Source organism: Mesoplodon densirostris, chromosome 20 (genome assembly GCF_025265405.1).
Source record: "Mesoplodon densirostris isolate mMesDen1 chromosome 20, mMesDen1 primary haplotype, whole genome shotgun sequence".
Lineage (NCBI taxonomy): Eukaryota > Metazoa > Chordata > Mammalia > Artiodactyla > Ziphiidae > Mesoplodon > Mesoplodon densirostris.
Window position 1 is genome coordinate 14650796 of NC_082680.1, and position 8077 is coordinate 14658872.

General features: G+C 38.6%; 1 non-coding gene across 1 annotated transcript; it reads right to left on the reverse strand.

The window, feature by feature from the left end:
- Positions 1-1030: 1030 nt before the first annotated feature.
- Positions 1031-1103, reverse strand: TRNAG-UCC (transfer RNA glycine (anticodon UCC)). The gene has a single exon. It is a non-coding gene; the product is annotated as a tRNA-Gly (tRNA).
- Positions 1104-8077: the final 6974 nt, after the last annotated feature.

The window sequence follows — 8077 nt, forward strand, 5'->3', positions numbered from 1 at the left end:
ATGTCATGAACAAAGCAGGCCTTCTGTTTTGCTGCTTAATCCAAATTTACACCGTGGGTGAGATGCATGCAATGCCTTGAATATATTACTTTAAGAATTTGCATTAAACACAACAGGATACTTCCAAATACAATATACATATGCCATAGGCTTGGATGTGTATTAATTTCTTTAGCACAAGAGAGACTTTTCAGTAAAAACCTAACTGAGTTTGTCTTTCCCATTTTTATTTTATTTATTTTTATTATTTGGGTTCGTGGGCCTGTCACTGTTGTGGCCTCTCCCCTTGTGGAGCACAGGCTCCGGACACGCAGGCCCAGCGGCCATGGCTCACGGGCCTAGCCGCGCCGCGGCATGTGGGATCTTCCCGGACCGGGACACGAACCCGTGTCCCCTGCATCAGCAGGCGGACTGTCAACCACTGCGCTACCAGGGAAGCCCTGTCTTTCCCATTTTTAAGGTAGTAAAATGTTCAAACACTTGACTCTTTTTACAACTGTTACAACTCAGTCATTTTCAGTAAAGATACAGCTCTTGCTACTTCATTCTGGAGGCACAATTATTACCATGTCCTTTAGCTTCCTGGGGCTTCGAGTTGTTTTCAATGTTATTTTTTTAATTTCTTAAATAAATTGCTTTTCCTCCGCCTACCCCCCAAAAGGTGTGATATAAACAATAAGAGGTTTGGTTTTCTACTTGGACAAGAGAGTAAGTATACTGATACAGCATGGGTCCACTTTTGTAATGTTGCTTTAAGCTATCAAGATGCATACTTACTCTCAACCCGTGAAATCAAAGTTCCCTTTACACAGTAATTCCTAAGTAGCTCCAAGGTCAAGCTACCCTCGTGTGTCATGTTCTCATTTGGTCCTTGTTGGATATCTTTGTAATCCTAATTTTAGAAATTTAAAGCCATGTATGTAATGATCAATAATTGGTCAAGACATGATTTTTTTTTAAATCTTTTTTTCTTCCTTTTTTTTTTTTTTTTTTTTTTTTTGGCTGCGCTGCCTGGCAAGCGGGATCTTAGTTCCCTGACCAGGAATCGAACCTGTGCCCCCTGCAGTGGAAGTGCAGAGTCTTAACCATTGGACCACCAGGGAAGTTCCCAATATGTGATTCTTATATCACACAAATGTTGATTTTGTTTGCAATGGAGAATTTACAAGAAGCATCAAATCTCTTTCTTACCCATGTCTTGAGTTAGGAGGTTTATAGTTTTTCTAGCTGGCTAATCATTTGGAAATGAAGACTTTTTTTATTACAAAAATGAAATTTATTGGACTTCAACCTGAGATAGTAAACAGGTCACAAGGCACCAGTAAAAGCTGCCATGTAGAGCAACTATAATTGTTGTATATATTTTTATTAATGCCAAACCAGTTGTAATCCAATCTACACCCACATTTTAAGATGACAGTAAGAAGTTCAGAGATCTGTTTCCCAATCAAACACTGGGTAACTCATCTGTCACCTTGCCAATGCATTATCTGAAAGAAATCTGTTGTAGCAAATGAGAATAAAACCTGAGATTCTTTAAACTCAGAAATGGAAAAAAAATTGAAAAATTGTACATATGTTGTAAAAACCATTCGGAGAAAGAGAGAAGCGAACTCACATTTTATTCAACAACCACCTAGTATTCTTCTAGGTGATGTAGATGATAAATAATTTGACCTTCACAGAACTAATATGCAGGAATTCTTTGTTCTCTTAGCAGATAGAGAAACTGAGGCTCAAATTAAGTTACCTCCCCAAGACAGCACAGTAAGTCTGGTTTATCTAATTACAAAACTTCTTTTCGCCACACAATGGCAAGAATCATTTTGATCTTAAAATTGCTTCAAGTCTTTTAGTATGTTGATCTTTACCTTCATAAGTAAATGAGAAATGTGATGTTCTATACATGGCAGATAATAAAAGGTTTTAATTTGCCTTAGTGGCAAAATTTATAATAGTCTGGACACAATGAGGGGTAACTCTTTTTTAGCTCTCCCTGCAAAAATTCAGACAACTATTTCTCTTCCATTTTTAATTTTTCATCTATAGGTGATATTTAAATTGAAGTCATCAGCAGATCATATTGGGAATCTGTTGGTGCCACAAGGCAAAATCGATCGACTGTATTAGAAGAAAGGTTAATAGTCACCTTCACTAACCCCAGCTTTTGTACCAGGTTTATTATCACCCTCAAAATAGAACCTGCACGATCAATTTCAAATATCAGAGCATAACACACACTCTACAGGGAACCCATAAAAGAAAGCAGAAGAGGCAATAGTTCTACAGTTAGAAAAAACCCGCAATTTTCATGGTGCATGGAAAACATCAAATTAAACCTAGTACTTGGTATTGACTCAGCATAGCAGCTTCTCCCAACATTCTGGCTGAAGTTTGATCTTCTGCTAACTCCCTGGAGTGAGGCCTCTACTCCTGTGACACCCTTGCTGGCAATACAGAATTGAACAGGTGCTGGCTTCAGGGGAAGCTTATGATTAGTTTCTTCAAATGTGCAAAATAATGCTTATAGGAGAGCACTGATAAACAGCTTATAATTTGAAAAAAGTCAAGAGGAATGAGGTTTACAAAATTTCTTCTTTACCCACTAATTGATCTCAGGTTTGATGAAAAGTTCATTTTTAGAAGGATTTTTTATCTCTCTTCTCAGCTTGGTCTTCAGTCCTCTCTCAAAGACTTGTTCTCGGGCTTCCCTGGTGGCGCAGTGGTTGAGAGTCCGCCTGCCGATGCAGGGGACACGGGTTCGTGCCCCGGTTTGGAAAGATCCCACATGCCGCGGAGCGGCTGCGTCCGTGCGCCATGGCTGCTGAGCCTGCGCATCCGGAGCCTGTGCTCCGCAATGGGAGAAGCCACAGCAGTGAGAAGCCCGCGTACCACAAAAAAAAAAAAAAAAAAAAAAAAGACTTGTTCTCATCTGCTTCCTTATCCCTTTTATTTCTGCACAGCTCTGTATTACTCAGACCATAGCAGTCTGCTTTCATGACACCCAAGCTGAGGCCGTGATAGATTTTTCTCTGTGTGTAGAAAGGTTGGAAGCATAGAAGGTAATGTTGAAAGGGTCAAAGTTATCAGAGTGGGTTAGAGAAGATGACCAACTTACCACTGACAGACACCAGGTGTACCCTGGAAATCCAGGAGATAATATCATCGCACAGGTGCCAGGAAATAGCACATTCTAATACCACAGTGGCAGACCAGCCATTTTGGGTCATTATTTCACCAAGTGGTTAGTGCCAAAAATGTATAATTCAGGTGGATAAGGTTGTCACAGGTCTAGAGTATTTGAGGACAGCAGATTTGTTGAATGAATGGATAGATGAGAAAGAGATACGAATTCCATAGACAAAGGCAGACGTCTACAGAAAGCACTGAGCAGTAATCTACCACTATTAAAAAAAAAAAAAAACACTCAGTGAAGCCTGAGCAACCAAGTAGAACCGACTTTTCCTAGTTACTGTGTGCTTGGCACCATGCCAGGTACTTTACATGTACGACTTATTTAAATGCCAACCACCATCTTGTCAAGTATCTTCTGGTGGCCAGACTTGAAGATGATGATCCCCCATGATCCTCGCCTCCTGGTATTTGTGCCTTTGTGCACTCTCGTCTTGCAGCGAACAGGGCTGACCCATGTAACTAAGTAGAATATTGTAGAAAGGATGGTGTGTGATTTCCGAGGCTAGATCACACAAGCCACGTGGATTCTGCCTTGTTTACTCTTGGGTTACTCTTGGAGGGAAGCCATCTCCATGTCATTAGGCCACTTAGGTAGTTCTATGAAAAGGACCACAAATTGAGGAACTGAGACTTCCTATCAACAACCTGCATTAACTTGCCAGTGAGCCACCCAAGAAATAACCCTTCAGCCCCAGGTAAGCCTCTGATGACTACAGTGCTGGCCAATTTCCTGACTGCAACTTCGTGAGAGACCTTGACTAGTAGACCCTGGTTCTAGGAACCCACCTAAGCCACTCCCAGATTCCTGGCCCCTAAAAATTATGTGAAATAATACACTTTTATTGTTATTGTTTTAAGCCACTAAATTTGGGGTTCATTTATTACACAGCAGTAGATAAGTAATAGAATCTTTATTACCCTCATTGTACAGGTGAAGAAACAAAGGCTATGAGAGCTGAAGGTAAAAAATACTAGTACTCCCTTTCCTTTGTTCAGCATCTGCCAATGAAGACTTAGATCACAGAAACTGGATAAAGTGTGACACAGGAGCCAAGGAGGAGAGCAGCCAGGAGTGGACCAAAGGCAAAGTTCACTTCTTTATTCACTCGTTCCACAAGTAAATTCTTGAGAACCTACTATGTGCCAGGCACTGTTCTGAGCCATGAAGATGCAGCTGTGACCAACATGGATAAAATTTTCTGCTTTCTTGGAGCTTACATTCTAGTGATGGGTAAGTTATAATGAAAGAACACAGAAAAAGGTAAATTATAAAATATAAGTTAAAAGAGAAGCAAGCCTAGGGAAGAACCAGACCATGAGAAAAGCAGCCTGCCTTTGCTTCCTTCCTGCACTATGGATTATTATGACAAAGCCCTTTATGTGAGGTTTCCTGGATGCACTGCTCTGCTCTGCAACATGACACGTTAGGGGTCGTTTTTTCTTTCGTACACTCATGTATCCCATGTGCCTAGAGCTAAGCCTGGTACACAATATGTGTTTAGTAAATATTTATTGCAATGATTTAATGTCTTTCCCTCCCTCGGATGGGATTGATTCAGAAACCTGATTAGGTGTGTGGGTGTGTGCTTGTAAGTGGGTTTGTATGTGTGCAAATGTGATTATATGCCTTTGTTTTTTGAAAGAGAGGTTGATGGTCAACCCCTCGTTAGAACAAGTAGTTTGATAAAGTATGATACAGGAGCCAAGGCAAAAACCAGGGAAGTGAAGCAAAGAGCTTAGGTTTACTATTGTACATATAACACGTGACTTGTTTTATTTAGGGATATTTATCAATATGCCAGTATAATTATTATAAAAAGTGATATTTATTTGTATACATAGGTTATATATGTGTTCAAATATGCATCATTTATAGATCTTTAAATATGTCTAATCTATGAGTGAAAATGTTGGAGTGCTGAACATTTATACCTCTAATTTATTAGAGTGGGGTATATCTGTTTATATTTGCGGTTGGCAGAAAAATGGTCTCTAAAAAACGTCCCTGTTCTAATCCTTGCAACCTTTGAATATGTTAAATTACATGGCCAATGGGAATTAAGGTAGCAGATGAAATTATATTTGCTAATCTGCTGATTTTAAGATAGATTATCCTGGATTACTCAGATGGGCTCAGTGTAGTCACCAAGGTCCTTAAATGCAGAAGAGGAAAGCAGAAGAGTCAGTGTCAGAGGAATAGGATGTGACTTGACTGGCTGTTGCTTGCTTTGAGGATGGAAGGGAGTTATGAGCCAAGGTGTAAGGGCAGCTTCTAGAAGCTGGAAAAGCAAGGAAACAGATCGTCCTCCAGAGCTTCCAGAAAGGAATGAAATCCTTCTACTACCTTATCTTTAGCCCAGAGGGACCATTTCAGACTCCTGACCTCTAGAACTCTAACATGATACATTTGTATTATTTAAACCACTAAATTTGCAGTAACTTTCTACAGCAGCAATAGAAAAGTAACTTAAGTTATATGCATTTGTAAATTTTATGAAAACACAAATGATTGCAAAAAGTGAAAGATTCAGGAGATGCTTTAGCTCACATGTTGAAAAGTTCCATCTGGAAGTCAGATCCCAGGAACAGTCCTTTTCACTCCATCCAGCCTCATAATCAGTAATATTTATGTTATCTTGTGTGTACTTGCTGACGCCTTACAAAGCTGCACACCATGCTGTATATTTCCTAAACAGCAGTATTCAGAGAATCGTTTCCATTTAAATGCTACTTTCTACAACCATTTGTTTCTTTTTTCTTTCTTTAATGCATTTTAATTAAAGGTAAGAAGAGAGTGAAAAAGAGATGAGAGAACTAAGGCAGCTGTAATGTGTAGGTGTAAGATATTGCAGCCTGAAGCCTTATGTTCAGTTTGAAGGTAGAAACACAGTGACTATAGATATATTTCTAAATGAAATTCTACATAAATCCTAGCTTTGAACATGAGACTTTATGGAAGTGAAAAACAACACTGATTCTTTGTGAATGCACACTGATTTTTCTTGATGTTTAATTAATTCTAATGATGGACGTCTATGTCACAAGTGCTCCTTCAACAGAAAGATATTTTATTTTAAAAAATACAAATAATTGCACAAATAATTGTTGGGTAAATCCTTGCAGTAACTAATAACGGTGCCAATTTCAAACATAGTATTTTAATGTACAAAATTACTTGCCCTTACCAGGCAGTGAGGAAAAATTGCAAAGTCAGTCAATGTGAGAATTTAAAACTATACCGAGGAGAGTTAATTTAAATGTGGCTTCCTTCAGGGACTCTTCTGTATTTAGACCAGCTGAAATGTGCTCAAAAATAGCAAACTCATTTTAACACTAGTATAAGCAAAACAAGTCTGCCTCAAAAACATTATATTGTAAAAGGTCTCTGGGTCACCCACTGTCTTAGGTATATGTTGATGTCTCTTACCGCCATTTAGATTATAACGAGTGATCCTAAAACCTGTTAAGTCACTTTACTAGTAAAATGTAGAAGCCAATAGCAAAATAGAATAAATAGAATCTTATTCTATTTATAGAATTTAGAATATTTAGAATTTAGAATTCTATTTATAGAATCTATTTATTCTAGAATAAATAATATCTTGTTTCCTACATCATTAAGCTAACAGAAAAGACTGTTTGTAGGATCTCTAACTGTTGGTGTATTACTGTCATTTGTTATTAGTAGTAGTAATTTTCTTGCCATATAACTAGTAGCTGGCTTTGTATTTTAAAATAGAGTAAGTCCCATGGCTCCCTACCTATTCCATATTCAACTTTACTAGTTCTTGACGTTCTATCCTCTTTCTATTGTAAATTCTGCTTAAGTCTTTCAATATCTTTATGGAAGTTAATATCTTACCGAATAGAGTTGAGGGAGTTATTTTTTATTTATACAATAAATTTGTACACATACAAAGGTGAAACAAACATACTCCAGTTAAATTATTTAACAGTCAAAAGGGGAATTAATACATGAACTTAAGCATGAAACTAATATTTAGAGTGAGTGAAACTTGAATCTCAGTCCTGTTTCACTCCTGTCTAGTCGTATGGTCTAGGACAAGTTACTTACTGTATTTGAACCTCAGGGATTTTTGCTGTTGCTGTTGTGAAAAAAATCAAAATCTTCCCCTGTCTTATAGGTTTGTTGTATTACATATGTTGATCTAAATTAGGTACAGTATGTTGCCTATCCAAAAGTACCCTACCTCTGACCTTCTTCTTTCTCATCAGAACCCTGATTTGGTTCAAGTACTTTGATCTTAGTGTACAGAGGTATGTTCCAGAAGTAGGCATGATCTCCACTGGGCAATGAGATAAAACAGGAAGACTTCTAGGACCTCCCTACAAAGATACAAAGAGGCAAGGAGACTCTCTCTTCCATGCTGTCCCCTGCTTAGTGCCTTTGCACACTGTTGCATGAAAACATGGTGCTTAGGGTTGCGCCCCTATCTAGTCACTGAGAAGGCGATGTCAGGCAAGATCCCAGCAGCTGTCCACTTCTGGAATTGCTGTTTGGGGGAGGGACGCTCCTCTTGTTTCAGGACTGTTGGTAGGGCATTCTGGTATTTTCAGATGAACGCTGTATCTAGTGGGGATTTAGGGATCGTAAATGCACGTGCCTTGTTAATATTGTTTTAATAAAGATTGTCACAAAAAGTCTTGATAATATGTTTTAATAAGTTCCCAGATGGGAGAGAGAATTGCAGTTGAGAAAATTATACAAGATTTCATGGTGGAGAGATCAATCCCATTGGACTTTGATGAGTTTTCAGTCTTTGAGCTTGGAAAGCTCGGAAAGGGTGCATGACAGAATTCCATTTGGAGGCAGCTGAGTTACTGAGGGACTTCTACTTAATAAAGCATAGGTTTAGTCTGG